This window comes from Lactuca virosa, chromosome 5, assembly GCF_052849685.1.
Source record: "Lactuca virosa cultivar CGN04683 chromosome 5, Lactuca_virosa_CGN04683_v6, whole genome shotgun sequence".
NCBI classification, from domain to species: Eukaryota; Viridiplantae; Streptophyta; class Magnoliopsida; order Asterales; family Asteraceae; genus Lactuca; species Lactuca virosa.
This window is the reverse complement of record NC_136430.1, coordinates 46,955,548-46,974,823: the sequence shown is the minus strand read 5'-3', so window position 1 is coordinate 46,974,823 and position 19,276 is coordinate 46,955,548. Positions and strand designations below refer to the sequence as shown.

Genomic DNA, 19,276 nt, shown 5'->3' with positions numbered 1-19,276 from the left:
TCTTGTCATTTGGCTTCCCTAAACCAACACCCCACTAATTGTTATTTAATTTTGGACTATAATAATATAAAATAATAATAATAATTACTTCCCGGGGCTCTTGATTTATTATTTAATTACTCTCTTAAAAATGGGATGTTACAACTCTCCCCCACTTAAATTTGATTTCGTCCTCGAAATCGTTTCTTATCGTCCCTTACACGCCAAACAACTCGAACTACAATCCCGAGCTTCGCTCTAGCCTTTCCAAGGCATCCGTGACCAACCCTTGCAGGGTTCTAAAACATGAAAGTAAACGAATCCCTTGCAATATGATCACATTTACTCAATCCGCAACCTGAAGTCTCGAGATGGTCTGGCTCCCTGACGGACTGCCCACACTGGATTATTGTCGAATGCATTGCACTTAACTCCCAACTGGCTACTCGACTTCTGATAACCTGAGGTTCCCACTAGAAAATAGAATCACAAATCCCACACTGTTAACTTTGATCCTTTAGTTCCCGAATCACATACATATAATAACCGGCTCATAAGCACAAATACACATACCTGGCCCAATCAGCCTCGGGCTGGAATACCAGGCATGCCTACGACGGGTCCAGTCATCCCTAGGATGGGATACCCTCGTATCACGCACCTGTTTGGTCCAATCAACCCTCAGGTTGGAATACCAAACATGTCAGTTCCACTCAATCGTAGGGTCCGGTCATCCTCACGATGGAATACCCTAGATTGGAATACCACTTTATACATAACTCGGGTCTAACCCATAACTTGAAATCCAAGGACCTATCCTTGTATCTCATCCAAAATCCTCTGATTCGCCCCAACCGAGTAACACTCATCCGAAATACCGGGTTACAGCCCGGTCGCGAAGCTAAAGGACTCCCACGACTTCCGAACGAAATGCTTCTCTGGAACTAGTTGCCACTAGTTATCATGCCACTGCGACTCTATCAACCTCCTGATCCAACCGATCGGGTCCATGCGTCGTATCCCGTCGTTACCAAATCCACGGCTAAAAGCGATTGATACATGGCAAATGGTAGCCTTACAACACAAGAAACCTTAAGCAATCCATTGCTTCCTTGATCTCATAACTGTAGTGACGTTCCTACAGTCTTACCACTGGCTTAATCAGGTCTAATCCGTCTGGGAACAACCCATAAACCAATCCGTGGATTTTCATATCCTCACTGCTACATCTGAACTGGTGGGTACTACTGCCCCTTCCGCGTCCTGACAACGCGCTCATGCTATCTACCAACCTAGTGAATGTTGCAGCTACACCCACAGACTTACATCACTCCCCATACTACCTGATTGCTAGTGAATGCTACGGATACCCCCGTAGTCTTACAACACTTTCCATACCGGTCGAACACACACTCGTCCTAACACAAAACAGAGCTTAATTCATGGCTAGAACCCCAACCTGATTCCCCAAATTCTGCTATCAAGCACCGAGAAGACGCGATTCACATGCTGAGGAGTTTTACCGAACTCCCAACTCACACAACCCTCAAGCGAAACCGCGACAAAGGTTGTCTTCTTTCCTGACAACGATGCGAAACTTATCCCATTTTCAACACCGCTCCCGCTTCTGGACCTCGGGATAAGTCTCCCCCACTTAGATTCGACTAGGTCTTCACAACATATGAAAATTAGAGAATTCCCAGTTCTTCTCACTTTCCAACGATCGATTTGATGACAACCAGACCTTTCCAACTAGTACTCCTTTACTAGCCCACCCCAAATGATCACATGCTTCTAATAACTAGATGAACACTTCCTAAATCCCAGGGAAACCAACAATCCCTTATGCTCGAATGATCCCACACCCAAATCTCGAAGTCCAAAGATAGATGCTCCAACTAGTCTCCCGCTCTCGGGCTCTAGAAATCATTCCATTCAGGGTTCGCACCCTGACTCCCCCGCTCAAAAGTCCACAACTGAAATACAGTAGCTGAAGCAACCTCTGCCCTAACCCGGGCTACAAACTAACCCCAAGACATAGTCTATAATCCCAAAAGTGAAATAGGTCGCACCATAAATCCTTACCGCCTGATACAAGAGATCCAAGGCAAACCGGACCTCATATTTACTCATGCCACGTCGACCCACCCGCGCTCACCGGCGCTGAAATACTGTCGCCAATCCCTGCGACTAACTGACCCGAGCTGGAACACAACCTGATCCTGGGGTCACAATCCTGCTCACTTCTTCGAGTTCGAAAACTGAAAGGGCACAATCCTTACCCTAGAAACGACATTCAAATCCTATAAATTAACCATTCTACTTCTATCTGCAAAACTCCAGCTGAACATAATCATTAATCCTTTCTGGAGTATCCGCGAATCACGTTCCAACCTCGAGCAAAACCCCCGAAGCCTCAAATCTAGAAACTCATGTGCTAGACTCTCCCGCTCAACCTGCGGAATGTAATGAGTATCGAACATCTCCCTGATCACAAATAACTGCAGCCCTTTGCCCATCAGAATATGTCCCTGTAACAAATCCAGGTACTGGAAAACTCGACCAGCTCCTCCCCTTGCCGTCGTTACAGCTGTTGAAGCTGCTGTGGCAGCCGTCTCAACAATGGCTGTATAGCGCTCGTCAGAATACTCAACCATGGTGGTCCTGATAGACCTAATCATCTCCGGAATCTGTCCCCGAATAATCTCGATCACCTCCTTCCGGATGATCTCCCTGACACAATGCTCTGACATTAGTGGCCTATCCTCGCTGCCAGCTCCCTATCCTGACCCGGATCCGGTCTCAAAACGTCTCGTAACCATCATTCTGATAATACACCAGAAAGATCTCGTATAGTCCATATAATAACCGGGAACAAACTCCCAACTAAACCCCAGGGGTTGTGACTTCCTTGCTACGCGTATGGGTCCTGTGCTTCCAGTAGTACGGGCCCATACTACCTTCCATACCTACCCATATTTGTCTCAAGTATCACCACAACACCCTAACAATGTACATAAACATAGCGAGCGCTCAATCCTCACTCCTAGAGGAATGCTAAATATCTCATAACTGGCCTCCCGGCCTCACACAACCCACCCATCCATGAAACTTCCACCAACCCTACAACACTAGTGTATGCTAGCCATACATAACGCTGGACCCCATAGACTTTCGAATATCCAATCCTACCCTAAGCTCCCAATCAAACAAGAACAGAACATAAGGCCAGATCAAACATTCTCAGGCTATAAGATCTTAATTATATACGGCTGTGATGCATACACTAAGCAACTACAATAATGATGTCAATTTCATATAAGGAAAACCCTAGGCTATCAGGCATCATATAATGAGCCAATTCTATCATGCAATTCCTGAAGATCCCTAGCCTAGTACTAGCATGTTGTTCTAACATATCACATAATCAAATACTGTATGGTATTTTGGGGTCACTTACTGGCTCTGGCTGATCGTACACCCTGCATCCTCCTTTACTTACTTTGAAAACCATTTAAAACCCTTTTGAAAATCTTTCCTTGATTTGAGACTGGATTCACACGAATGTTCCTCCAATTCACTCAAACCAAGGCTTTGATACCAACTTGTAACACCCAAAATTTTCAAGCCAATTTAAAACTTTTAAAACAATTCAAAACCCATTAGTCATTACAAAAATGTTTTCAAAATAGTTTAATATCAGAGTATCCCAGAAACAAAGTCATTAAAAGTGAGGAGCTGTACGATCACGCCTTTGCCTTGCCACGACCCCCTGATGCACCTGAAAAAATAAACTGAAACTGTAAGCCCGAAAGCTTAGTGAGTTACCCCCAAAATACCGATACACATACAGTCCACATAACAATATCAGCAATATCAGCAATATCATAACATAACAAACTGAACAAGATGTAATGGGTTCCCAGCTTTACAGACTGGATTACCCCCGAGCCCACAGTACGAGTCTCCCTTTAGCCCGTAACTGGAATGCTCCCGAGCCCACAGTATGAGCCTCCCTTTAGCCCGTAACCGGAATGCTCCTAAGGTCTGTTGGCTACCGCACGGAGCAGTACAACCTCAACCCATCCCACATATCATATAACATACAAATATATCATAACAAACTGAACAACATGTAATGGGTTCCCAGCTTTACAGACTGGATTACCCCTGAGCCCACAGTACGAGTCTCCCTTTAGCCCGTATTTGGGATGCTCCTAAGGTCTGTTGGCTACCGCACGGAGCAGTACAACCTCAACCCATCCCACATATCATATAACATACAACATAATCACTGAGCATGCAATAAACATATAACATCACAGGTAGTCCTACAGGTCTACCTAACTGGCATAACCACTAGCATGCAACACTAACTCATACTCAACATCTAACACTGCTAGGATAACATATCCAGTGGGCCGGCCTTGGTGCCTTAGACCCCTTAGTATAGTGAGGATAACTCACCTGGCAATGCTGAAGTCCCGCAGATACAACTCCAGCTGCTGGTTGACAGATTCCCCAAACTGTCAACATCAAACAAAACCCAATTAATAATTGGGTCCCAACCCAAGGTCCAACTCACACTACAAAAGCCCAAAAGTAACATAATGACCAAAGCCCAGCATATGGCCCAATTTTCCAAATTGGGCCCAGACCTCTACATGGTCTTTCTTTAAGGCCCATCCCATTATTCTAATACAATTCCCATGGCCCAATATCACATAATCATGATGGACCAATTATGGCCCATCAATGGCCTAATTTTCCAAATTGGGCCCAAATCCTCACATGGGCCTTATCCTAAAGCCCATCTAATTACTTTGGTCCATTAACTTGTTCTTGGATGGCCCACCAATAGTCCAATCTCTAAAGCCCACTAGGAAGGCCCAATTCAAGGCCCGAGTGAGATTAGGGCTTTCACATGAGATGATGGTTAGGGTTAAGTGTTTCTCACTTAACCCATTAAGGACTTAATCCATTAAGTCCATTACTGCCTTAAGTTATTTTGCCAATGATTATTAATTATTATTTTAGGTTTAATAATTAATTCTCGTGTGTGTCCCAAACGATTCCCACAATTAGGGTTTTATGCCCTTAGGGTTTTCCAAACCCTAATTAGGGTTTTCCAACCCAATACTAGCCCATTAGTTCATTGGTTGGGTTTTTAGGTCACATTGGGCCTTATTGACCCATTAGGGTTCCATTGGGCCCACTAGGGCTTCTTTGGGCCCATTAGGGTTTCCTTGATTCCAAATTGTCCAAACATCCCCCAAACGAGGTCCAAACGCAATCAAAGCACACCGCCACCCGACACGGTGGCCGGTGGCGGCAGGAGGCGACAACCACCACCTCACGGTGGTGGTGACGAATTTTCTTCACTATCTTGATTGGTTACAATTTACAATACGATCCAAATAACACACATGCTAATAAACACACACACACACACCTAAAATACAAACACATATAGACAACAACCTAATGGCGGATGACGGTGGCTCGCGGTGGCAGCCACCACCTCACGGTGGTGGCAGTGGGGTTTCCTTTGAATTTCCGGCTAAAAGTCGGTCCAGTAGCCCTATTACATCGCAACAAATGAGCACATACATCACAATACGCACACAGCCAACTTTCACGGTGGCTAGTGGCGGCAGCAAAGCATTTCCGGTGACAGCCACCATGGTTGGCAGCCATGGTGGTCTTCTAGCGTTTCCATCCAACCCTTCACCCACACACACCTGCGATGACGACTGAAACATGCACAACCTTGGCTGAGATACGAAATCACGCACGAAACACACACAGCAGCTCCTTCGGGGTGGTGAACGGCGGAGTACGATGAAACAGAAGACGAAGGGTGGCGATTCCCAACGGAACAGCAGCAATGGCAGAAAGGGCGTCGTTCGGCAGTCTTGGTTGGTCGGATAATCAAGGGAGTCATGTGGGCGGCTGGACGATGGAGGAATGAGAAGAGCGGCGAACCTCCAGGTGGTTTCCGGCCTCAACGTCAACTGGCATGGCGACAGAAGATGGCTGGGATGCGGCGGCTATCGGCGGCTGGGATGCAGCGGTTCACAACAGCAATGTATATGGCGGTGACGGGGTAGCAGCGCCGGAAAAATGGAGAAGGAGGGTGATGGCGACTGCCATCTCTATTAGGGTTAGGATTTTTCAAGGTGCGATGGGGTTAGCACGGGTTATATACCCGACTCTAATAAACTATATCCCATAATGACAACATTAGCCCCTCCTTTTTCTTATCTTTTTCACAGCATGTCCAAATTTTACCATTTACGCCCTCTCTACTGAAATACTTTACAATCTAAGTCCAAAAGATACCAAACGCCCCATGACTTCTAAATTCCTTTGCAAAATTAATCCCGACATTACACTTTAACCCCCGGACCTTCCATTCTTGTCATTTGGCTTCACTAAACCAGCACCCCACTAATTGTTATTTAATTTTGGACTATAATAATATAAAATAATAATAATAATTACTTCTCGGGGCTCTTGATTTATTATTTAATTACTCTCTTAAAAATGGGATGTTACAAGGCCCAAACAGCACGCAAATAGAATCCAAGGTCTGTCGCACATGTTAATGGGTCAATGAGGCCCAATAAACATATAAATAGTATTCAGGACCTATCAAACATATTAATGGGTTACTAAGGCCCAATAAACATGAAAATAACCTAATTAGCCCGTTTGTTATAATATTGCTAGTTTAGCTCGATTATTTACTAAATTGAAATAAAAAGCCCACTTTTTGTAAAAAGGACGTTCTTGGCCCAATAAGCCACAAATTTTCAATTAAGGCCCAATTTTAGTAAAAATAACACTTTAGTCTCCATTTCGTTCAAAACTTGTATTTATGGCTAGTTTTTGGTAAAAATAACATTTTTAACCCATTTTTGTCAAAATCATCATTTTTGGCTTGATTTTTGTGGAAATACACATTTTTCTGGTTTTTGACTTTTCTGACCCGGTTGTTGGAAAATTTGTAGTAAAATCATCGTAAGTCGAAATTTGGATCCGTAAACTCTGGAAGTTTGGAAATTTTGTCTACTTTGTTAACAATTTTTCTCATAATTTTTAATGGCCTCAAATAAGTGTGAAATTGCTCACCTTCACAGGCTGGTCCGAGATTATTTCAAATATGATAGGCAGTTTTGTAAAATTCGCCAAAAATTGTAGAAAAATCGTATGAAAACGTGACAGTAGTCATTTTAAAGGTAATAACCTAATTTTTTTCATGTAAAACAGTTTTGAAAAATATTACCATCAAGGTGGTCAAAACATTCCGAAACTAGACCATAACGTTCCTGTTAAAGTTGAATTTTTGAGTTTAGGTTATAGATGTTTGAACACAACACTTGTTTTTGCTATTTAGGGTGTATAATCTCAGATCTACAAGTTTAAATGTAATATATGAGACAAAACATACTTTTCTCATGGTTTTTATGAAGATCTAGATGATAAACTTCATTTTCAAGTAAAGATCTAAAATTTAAACACATAAACATGCATATATACATACATCTAACACAAAAGCACTTGTATCCTACCCCAAAAACATTATAAATCCGAAAAAAGGGGGTATGAAGCTCACCTTGGGGGTTTTTGAGATGTAGATGAAGAAGAAGATGAAACTTTGAACCTAGCTTGTGCCTTGAAGAGGTCTCGAAAATATGGGTGTTCTAAGGAGTTTAACACACAACAAAGTGTGTAAATTGAAAGTTATAAGCATAAACATGAAGTAAAAACTCTTGAGTTAGACAAGAACTTACCAAGTGGATGAAAGGCTTGAAGAGGATCCTTTGAAGATACACTCAAACTCACGATTTCTTGAAGTAAAATGAGAGAGCTCTTGAAGATTTAGAGAGGAAATGGAGTTGTGTGTGAAGGTTGAAATGAAAAATGAGAGAGGTGGGGGGGGGGGGGTGGTGGTGATGTTCTTGGCCACAAATAGAGAAAGAGAGGTGAGATTTGAAGCCTTGATATTTGTTGTGCAAACTTACTTCCCTAGATATATGGAGGGTAATTTGCATGGATATCCTCCATGCAAAGATGAGGTGTCAAGAACAAGTCAACTCTCTTTTCATTTTTTTTTTCATTTTTTTTAAAATGGGCTTACAATTCGGCCCAAGGAAGGTCTAATAATGGTTTTCGGCCCATCAAGACCAAAGGGAAAGTTATAGGCCCAATAGGGCCCAATAAGGAGGTTTTTCCAATAAGGGTTTTAGGTTTAGAATTCATGGATTAAGGCCCAAAAATGATTAGGTTTGGCTTATTGGATCGAGTTTTGGGTTTGAATCACAATATGTGAAAGTATGTACTTAAATGGCATTGGAATTTTGAATTTTGCTAGATGAGATTTTGTAAGGTTACTCAAGGAGATTATATTGTTCAGGAATTCACATCTTAACCTAATTTTTTCCAGTTGTGACATGTTAGAACCCTTGGATCCCACGACGTGAGAATGTTTGCTCACGTCGTGATGTCAGTTCAAGTGGTTTCTTTGCTGAGTTGACCAGTTTGGGTCGGGTCGAGTGGAAATCAGATCGGGTTCGCCGTCACGACGTGACCAAGGCCTGGCCACGACGTGGGGATAATTAACCTTGACTTTGACCAAGTTTGACCTTGAGGGTGCTTTGGGTATTATGGTATTTTTATGGAATTGGTTACTTGGTGGATATACGTGTTTTGTAGAGAGTTGAGAATTCGGAGTCGGGCCTCATCAGTTATGTCCAGTTGTGAGGTGAGTTTTCCTCACTATACTTACGGGTCGAAGGCACCAAGGCCAACCCGTTGATTGATAAGCTGATATCCATTGATATGTTGAGTATGGAATTGATATGCTAGTCTGGTAGATCAGTAGGACTACCTGTGACACTATCTGTATGATTATCTAATTATATGTTTATCTGTTATATGTCGACATATTGTGTAGGTTGGGTTGAGGTTGTACTACTCCGTGTGGTAGCCAAAAAACCATGGAGCAATCCAAATATGAGCTGAGGGTCGGGTAGGGCATGTCAGGCTCATACTGAGGGCTCAGAGCATTCCAGATAGGAGCTGAGGGTCGGGTAGGGCAAGCCAGACTCGTATTAAGGGCTTTATGGTATTCAGTCCGAGGACTGATCTGGTCGAGGAGCAAGCCAGACATAAGCTGTGGGCCCAAGGGAAATCCATACTTATGATGTGGGCTCAGGGGTAATCCAGTCTTTTAGCTGTGGACCCATTGCATGATGTTATTATATATATGGTATTTGCTGTGTGTTGGTATTTTGGGGGAACTCACTAAGCTTTGGGCTTACAGTTTTAGGTTATGTTTCAGGTACCTCAGATGATCTTGGGAAGGCAAAGGCGTGATCGTGCACCTCCTCGTGTTTGTTTTATGATTTTGGGAAAACTCTGATAATAAATGTGTCTGAAAACTATTTTCTAAAACAATGATGGTTTGTGTGTTAAATTTAAAGGTTTAGAATTTTCATGAATTTTATGGATGTTACAAGTTGGTATCCTGATATGACATGCGTGTTATCTGATATCTGTTGGGTTTTGTGTACTATAACACTCCTATGGTGCACATACAACCCTAATGCTTTGGATCTAAGTTTTCTCTAGTTATACTTGCAACAAAAATTATCCAAATCATGAAACCTACAACTAGTATACAATTTGATATTTGAAACATAAAATCAAGTTAGATTAATACCTCTATATTGTAGCTTGTAGAATTTGGCCTTTCAAGAGCTTAGCACCTCAAGTGTGATGCCTCAAACGGTTCACAAGACACCATGAACAAAAGATGAATATGAGAGAAGAATTATGAAGCTCAAATCGGCTAGGCTTACACCTTAGGAGTCTTGGGGCCAATTTTGCAAGATTAGGGGTTCAATATATAGTTTGGAATTCCTAGGGTTTCAACTAGTAAACCCTAATTCCCTTGGGCTTTTAATCCAATAACTCATTAGCCTTATGGACTAACACTTCATGGACTTTCACATAAACTTAGTCCATCACTAATCAATCATGGATCATTAGCCCAAACTATATGTTTCACCGATTTACATAATCAGTCCCCGTTAATTTAATTAGTCTCTTTTGATCACTAAATTAATTCCAAATTAATTCTTGATCAATACTAATTAAATAACATGATTTCTCAATTAATATATTATACTTATAATATATTAATAAATCACAAATAACCTCTTTCTTAAATATTCATCCTATCAAATTGTTCTGGTGAATCCAACCCGAAATGGACCATGCTACTCTCGAGTCAAGTACATACCAATTATAGTTATGAGCTTAGACACCTAATCCAACAATATCTTCCTGATTTATTTTTAGTATGGTGGTGACGAGACGTTTCGAGACCGGATCCGAGTCAGGATCGGGAGCTGGAAGCTAGGGTGGGCCAGCTGTGTCTGAGAACAGGATTAGGGAGATTCTCCGTGAGGAGGTTGTGGCTATTGTCAGGGATCAAACACCGGAGATATTTGGGTCTATTAAGACCACGATGATGGAGTTCTTTGATGACAGATATGCAGCTGTTGCTGAGACTGCTGCTGTTGCAGCCTCCGCAGCCATTGCAACTGCAGGGGTTGGATCGGGTCGGGTTTTTCAGTTTCGGGACTTCGACAATACGAAGCACCTGGATTTCGATGGAGTGTAGGACCTGATCATAGCCATGAGGTGGTTGTCTGATGTTGAGGGATGCTTTTTCACCTGCTCATGCCCAGCTGACCAGAAGGTCAGGTGCGCTCTGAACCTTCTGAGGTTCAGAGCGAAGGATTAGTGGAGACTTGCTACTAGTTCATTTCCTGTTGAGCAGAGAGCTGTTGTGGCTTGGGAGTAGTTCTCGAAGATGTTCCGCTCTAGATATGTGCCGCTGGTGGAGCATGAGAGGTTGGCCCATGAGTGTCTAGATTTGAGGCAGGGGACGGAGTCGGTGACGGAGATCACCAAGATGTTCACCGAGAGGGCCATGTTTTGTCCTGAGTTTTCCGCTTCTGAGCAGGCTTAGATGACCCGTTACTTGAGCATGCTCAAGATGGAGATCCGTCAGTTTGTATCCACCCAATGCTATGGTTCCTTATTGGATTTATAGGAGGCCGCTAGGCGGCGTGAGATTGGGATGGAGTAGTAGACTAGAGAGCAGACCAGCCCTGACGCAGTCGCAGCTTGTGACGAAGCGGTTCAAGGTCGTTGATGTCAGATCTGGAGGTCGGAAGGGCCGCACTTGTGGGAAGTGTGGTAAGGTTCATGAGGGTTCTTTCCGATCATCTTCTGGGTGCCACAATTGTGGCCGGCAGAGCCATATGGCAACAGATTGCTGCCAATAGGCCCTAGCACTCAGCTCCAGGATTTGTTATCATTGAGACTAGGTTGGCCATGTGAAGGCCAAATGTCCCTCGCTTGCTGCTAGGCCCGCGCAGGCTCCAGCGTCGGCTACTTTAAGGATTACAGATGAGAGTTAGGGCAGGGCGGAGCCCCCGAGGGCACGAGGTCGCGCTTTCCAGCTCACCACCGAGGAGGCCATGGCAGCTCCAGATGTTGTGACTGGTATGTTTCTATCCTTTATTCTGTTGATTATGTCTTATGTTATGCTTATTTATGTGCCTCTGTTAGGTACGTTCCTAGTGAACTCTTTGCCTGCTCTGGTGTTGTTTGACTCGGGTGCGAGTCGGTCCTTTGTATCTCGATCGTTCAGTAGAGAGTTTGATTTGCCCATTGGGGAGTTAGAGTGTCTGTTGAGAGTTTCTATCGCCAACGAACACAGGATTTCTGCATCATCATTGTATCAGGGTTGTGTTTTGGAGATCTTCGGGGTGCCTTATCCGATCGATTTGATCCCTATCCCCATGGGGGATGTTTGCATGATTGTGGGTATGGATTGGTTGAGCTGGTTCGGTGCTATGATTAATTGTGAGGGCAGTGTGTGGTAGTTCGAACCCCAAGTGAGAGAGAACTGGTTATCTATGGAGAGGGCACCAGGATGGGTTCATGGTTTTGTTTTGTAGCCAGGGCTCGACAGTATATTCAGCATGGGCGTGCGGGTTACTTGTCTTATGTGGTGGATACGCATGTCGGGGATCATACTTCAGTTTTAGAGGTCCCGGTTGTCGGGGAGTTCGCAGATGTGTTTCCGGAGGATTTACCCGATGTGCCTCCCGAGAGACAGGTTGAGTTCAGGATCGACCTTGTGCCAGGTGTGGCCCTGATTGCGAAGACGATGTACCGCTTGGCTACGCCTGAGATGTAGGAGTTGTCATCTCAGCTGCAGGAGCTGCTAGGCAAGCAATTTATCACAACTCGAAATTTTAAACCTAGTAAAGTCCAAACACTAACCTAGCACAAGTGAATCTACATTGAAAACCTTGTTGCATTGTATCCTCTATAGCCTTTAGGGCTTGTTTATAAGGTTACAACTTAGCATGGTTTGAAACCTAAGTAATTTATGTTAGTATAAACTAATATAAATCAAAGGGTAAAGGGGTTAAACTTAACATTTAAAGGAAACTATAAAATATATTAATATATATATTTAGAAATCGATTTTGGAATCAAAATTCAATCCAAAAAAAAACGAAATCCATTTTAAGAATGAAAGCAAAAACCGAATTCCCCAAAAGAAATGAAGCATGACCGAATTTCCTCACCCATTTTGACTAGAAACCGATTTCACACCTTGGTACCCCACTTTAGAACCGAATTCAAGAGGAATTCGGTCTTATAGGACCGAATTCTCAAAGTTAAGGCCAATTAAGGACCGAACACCCCCTATATATATGTGTTAGCCGATTTCCTAATTCATTTCACACTTTTTCCACCGAACTCTTGCAAAATTTTCTCTCAAACGTCATAAGAATTTTACCCAGATCTTCATCTCATCTTCAAATCTTCAACCGAATTCATCAAACCCACCTTCAAATCTTCATATATTCTTCAAATCTTCAAGCAACCCCTCAAGAACACAAGAACACACCGAATTCATCCCATTCCCCACCGAAAACCCAATTTTCCACCGAATTCACACTTCAACTATTCCAAACATTCCAAATAAATTTTGTAAGTATTATTTACTTAATTAATTATTTAACACATTATTTAAATTAATTTATTATTAATTTAAATACGACCACGGATACAATTATTTTTAGGGTAACGTTATTAGCGCGTACGCTTACCCGGAGATCGTCTCTACAACTCGCTACTTCCAGTTAACACACATTTAAGGTGAGTTCATACCCCAACATTTTTACTATTTTTAAACGTTTTTAGGGGGGAGGGGGGGGGGGGGGGGAGGGGGAATACAAGTAAAACACAAAGAAATTTTGTGTTAATATTCAAAGGATTATAAACAGTCTTAAAGTACATCAAGTCGTTTCAACTGATTCAAAGTATTTTAAAAGGTGTTTCAAACTACTTCAAATGTTTTATACTTTTATTTCAAATTAGAGGTTTATAAGTATATGCCTTATACATATATGAATACAATTTTCTTTAAATAAATCTTTAACCCTTTTGTAAAATGTCGAACAAAAGGCTACCTTTCTCATCGTTTTATCGGGTTATACAAACTGTTTAGTTACAAGGACTTCCAATGCATACAGAACTCTCAGAACATACATTTAAACTATAATAGGTATAGTTTATGGAATACTACTCTAATTCTCTACTACAAGGATACACTATTAAAATAATTATTTAAGTATAATTATTTTGTATTACAAAGTACATCACTACAAGATAATACAAACGATTACTAATAAAAGAGAACACTATAACACTACGCGTAAACTAGTTAATACAGGATTGTAAGGCACTACTTCATTGTACCCCCAGGGTACAAGTTCAAGTCCTATAAATTATAACCAGAGTCTCCCGGATAGAGAGCGTGAGATTTGTGTATAGATCTATACGGGACTGACAATCCCACACCCAAACTGCTAGCTACAGGTAGACAGGCATGCTTGGGGGTGACAAATGTCATAAAATACCGATGCCTGAAGAACGTCGTAGAGGCCACTAGGTCATATTAGCATGGTTATATGAAACTCACAATAGTATCAACTAAAACAATGTTTACGGGATTAACACTACTTCATAGGTTTTATTTTAGTAATAAGACCACACAGCTTTTCAAGAAACAGGAAACATACAATTCAGGAGGGACCTATAATGTTAACTTTATGAATTCTTAGTTTATGAGTTAAAGGTTATTTATATTTATAGGGTCCGATATGTAGTAGGATGGATGATTTCCGCTTCATTCCCTGTTCCTTGTTTGGTTGTGGGCTTAGAGCGGATTCACATAGTTTACTATCTATTCGATCTTGGTTATACATGACCTGTATACACTAAGTAATCATAGGGGGAAACGGGTATGGGTAAGGTCACTATATACAACTACAATACACTATTTTCTAGTACAAACATTCTTTTCTGAAAGAACGTATATCAAGGTACCGGCATACAAAAAGGGTTGCATTACAAACACAACCGTATTACATTACTTTTCCAAGTACGAGTCAACAGAATTTACATTTCACTACATCAGAAAATATAGGATTTTCTGGAAGAATATACTTACATTTCAAAAAGAACCACTACTGTTAACTCTATAAGTACCTAGTGAATGCGTTAGGGTTATATACAATGAAGATCTGACAGATAGTGGAATGTATGATTTCCGCCTCATTTCCTGTTCCTTGTTTGGTTGTGGGCTTAAGGCAGAACCACACAGTCGATTGTCTGCTCGATCCAAATTGTATATAGCTTGTATTCACTAAGTACTCGTTGAAGGAACTAGCATGGGTCACACTTCTTACATTCATTACATCAGAAAATATAGGATTTTTTGGAGGAACACACGAAGGTTTTCAAGTAACAAAGAACATGTTTTCTAAAACAAAATGCTTATGAACTCACCAACTTTAATGTTGACACTTTCAAAACCACTTTTATTCTCAGGGCACTAGTAGACAGGTACTCGCGCAGGTTCTAGAAGACGGAGCATAGTAGCTTCAAGTCTTTATTTTGCTAATTACTTTCGGAGTCAATCTTATGTGATTTGAATACAATGTAAACACTATATTATTAATACAATGGTTGTTGTTGCCTTGATTAATATTAATGATTTGTTATGATACTATACATGACGTCCTCCGCCCCCGAACGTTTCCGCCATTACGGTTTGGGGGTGTGACAGATTGGTATCAGAGCATTGTTTATAGTGAACTAAGTATATCAACCCATAAAAGATATACAACTATAAATACAATGGGGCCGAAGTGATATGACTAAAAGTATACTTTTAAAATATAAGTATTTTACGAGAAATATACGAACAAGCATACATACTAAGAACAAGTATCACAAGAAGAACAAAACAAAAGTATTTAGATGTTGGACACTACAGTCAAACCTAGGCAGTTATGTAATCATATCTGGGATAAATATAGCCTGATCATCTACATTTAGTTGAGATACGACCAACATGTGTTTGGGAGTGATAGTGGTGTTGCAACGAGTCTAAAACTTACCAATCCTATATACAAAGGATCTCTAGAACAAAACATAAAGTTAAAATACTATAGGAGTATTTTATGGTACTCTAAGATCACAACAAGTCTGAAAACTTACCAAGTTCATATTCCAACAAACTTCAGAATCAACCATACAATTAAAATACTATAGGAGTATTTTAGGCACTATAACTAACATCTGTGGAAATTAAAAGACCCTTACTGGTAGGTCTATAATTGCGAAGTGTATGCTTCCAGGGTTATATATAATCGGGATCTTATAGACTTAGAATTTGTGATCTTCGCTCTATTACCTGTTCCTTGTTTGGTTGTGGTTTTAGAGTATGATCATTTATTCGAAGGTTTATTTGATCTTGGTTATACACAATTTGCATACACTGCGTGATTATAGGAGGACTCGAGAAGGATCACCATAAAAATTTCTTTAGAAATGTTTTACTTAATCTCATAGGATTTTTTAGACATTCCCATTCTCGCACGAACAACCTAGATAGATATAGCCACTCCACTACAACAGCCAACAGAGTAGACAAGGAAGAACAAGAAGGGATTCATGGGGAGGATTCCGAGAAGGAATCATTCGCGGATCATACGAGAAGGCAGAACACCTTACGCGTTATACTAATAACTAATAAACTAATATAACATAGTGAGTTAGTGATTACACTGCTCACACTGTGTGTTAGGCCTACCGCCTCTTTCATAACAACTAGTAACAGTAAAACAGGTTGCGGAATCTCACTTACAAGGTGGTCACTATCAAAAATTCATAAGTCTATTTTGCATAGACCTCTGTTATGAATTGTTTTCATAACACTATAAAATTCGGAACATAACTCACTTAGAACTAAGATAACTTAGATTCAAATAACGCTCGACTTGTAACCACTACTAAAGGCTTACCACCGTTTCATCTTTTAAACCTTATGGAAGAAAGATGCCATCGAAGAAGTCGATAAGACATAAAAACAACGCACCACCGCCACCACCTCCACAGTATGATCCGGTTATCTTTTAGGCTGCAGTAACAGCCACAGTGACAGCTGTCATGACTCAAATCCACGTAAGTAGTACCAGTGGATTGGGTAGTGGTACTAACAACCCTAACCACAGAGAAAGCCACGGACGCACAAGAGAGTGTTCGTACAAAGACTTCATGAATTGTGGACCCAAATCCTTCGATGGAAGTGGGGGAGTCATCGCCCTGATGCGACGGTTCGAGAAAACAGAGTCAATTTTTGAGATATACGCGTGCCCAGAAGGGAGCAAAGTGAAGTTTGCTGCCTGCACCCTCTCTGACAGAGCCCTGACATGGTGGAATAGCCATGTCAAGTCACTGACCCTACCAGTGGCAAATGCGATGGGTTGGGAATATCTTAAGGAGATGATGATTAAAGAATACTGCCCGAGGAGCGAGATACAAAAATTGGAGCAAGAGCTGTGGACCCTTACCATGGCAGGCTCAGACATAGTAGCCTACACTAATAGATTTAGTGATCTAGCGGAGCTATGCCCCGAGATGGTTACCCCGGAGAGCAAGAAGATAGAGAGATACATTTGGGGACTATCTTCTCCCATACAAGGAAATGTGATAGCATTGAAACCCCTCATGTTTGACAGTGCCAAACGTCTGGCTCAAACACTAGTGGACCATGGAGTCCGCCAAGGCTTGATGACTCCTACTCCCGAACCGAAGAGAGGGGACGACTATGAGCAAAAGTCCAAGAATAAGAAAAAGAGGAAACCGACGCAAGAACCCTCGGAAGAACAACAGATTGTTACGGTTCATGCTGCCACAACACCTACCACTCCAGCACCGGTCAGGCAATATGCTGAAAATCTCCCGAAGTGTAACAAGTGCGGCTTTCATCACACCAGAGGGTGCCGATAGTTGAGTTGCAAAAATTTCCTCCGGAAGGGACACACTACTCGCTTCTGCAGGGCGCCGGTACGACCAATCTCCCAAGTCCCATGCACCAGAGTGAGCCAGGCCTGTTACGGGTGTGGTGAAACGAGACACTACAAGAGGGACTGACCGATAATACAGAACTTTGACGCCGACGGAAGAGTGTTGATCATCACCGCAGGGGAGCCTCTTCCGGAATCACCTGTAGACAGCAGTACGTTTTCCAAAATAAAATTTTAAATTTTTTTACAAAAACGGTCAACACCTAAATCGTAATCATAAGTTGCTCTCTCGTCTGAACAAATTACAACACCCATATAAAAACTAAGGATCCTTGCAGCTGAGCTATGATGGCTTAGTGTATATATTAGGGTCATTTATAATTAAGATTTGTAGGCTTAGTGTAAGTCCCCAAATATGCTTGTGTATCAATCAGATCCAATTGATGGTGCGGAATCCCAATCAATTGGATGATGTCAGATCAAATATAAGAGAAGGAGAAGAAGCAGATGATGAATCTTGAATGTATTGATTAGAATGAAGTTCCCTTACACAAGATTCACACACTTACACACACTAAAACTCATCTCTTCTCTCTATTCCATACACTCCTTTTCTGTTCATCAATCTCTCCTCAACCACCTAACACCTATATATATACTTGGGGAATATGGGCCATAAATGGGTTTACGACCGGGCCGTAAACAAGGTTTACGGCCGTAAACACCCCCTTGGCTATAAACCTGACCGTAAACTCATAAAACATTACAGAAAAATACAATTGCCTAGAAACGCAAAGTATAAACCAATATTTTGACCCAACAATCTCCCCCTTGGTTTATAGCTTTCTTTTCTTAATTGACCCAACAATCTCCCCCTAAAAAGGTAGCTGACTTTTCTTGATAATCTTCATTGGGAGCTTGGCTTCAGCATTTATCTTAAATTTCTTCACAACTTCAAGATGAACATGATGAATCTTCAATAATTGACTTCATCTTGAGCAGTTGAGCTTTTCTTCAGAATTTGGCATTGAACGCACATTGGGTGAGGAGGCTTGATGTACTGATTCTTGAAAGATAGCGCTTTCAGCTTGAGAATCTTCAGAGAGAACATCAGGGAGAACAAATCTTCTGGATCACTTCAGCAGGTTCAAGATAGCAGCAGATTGATTGAGGAGGCTTCAATGCAATCCGTCACATAATCTTCAATTGCAGCTTCACCTTGATTCTGGGGTTGAAAGATTGAATGTCGAAAGAATAATCTTCATTTCTTGCTCCTTCGAATGAGAATTCTTCGATGATCACGGATGAAGCCTTGGCTCAGAAATCTTCGACACAAACTTCCATGAGTTTCATCTTCACCTGAATTCACTATTCAAGACAAAACAAAACTAAAAGAAAATTTTAGCACACAATATTTTTGGATTTTTCATATTTTCTGAAAAAGAAATAAAACAGAAATAACACTATTTTTGGATTTTTAATTTTCTAATTTTTGTTTTTTGAATTTTCTGATTTTTGTTTGATTTTTTTTAAAATTTTTAATTCTCCCCTAATATTTAAATTAGAAGAAACTATGAACAAATTTAACAAAAATAAAATGATATCTAACTTTAAGAGTGATTTGGGATCAAAGTTTTTAGACAGCCTTTATCCGTTTATCAGTACCTCTCCCTTCATGAATAGATCTGGTCAATCGCCGGCATTGTGGTCCACTTAAACACGAGAGATTGTGACAAAATTAGGACATACTATAAGCAACAAGACAATGTGACCCTAAATTCCTAGATAATATTCCTTAAGGACCATTCAGCTGACGACGA

At 41.3% G+C, this 19,276-nt stretch overlaps 1 pseudogene; it reads left to right on the top strand.

Annotated features, from left to right (window-relative positions):
* The first annotated feature begins 5,998 nt into the window (after nt 1–5,998).
* Nucleotides 5,999–19,276, top strand: part of LOC145111226 (protein SPA1-RELATED 2-like) — a 71,424-nt pseudogene continuing 58,146 nt past the window's right edge.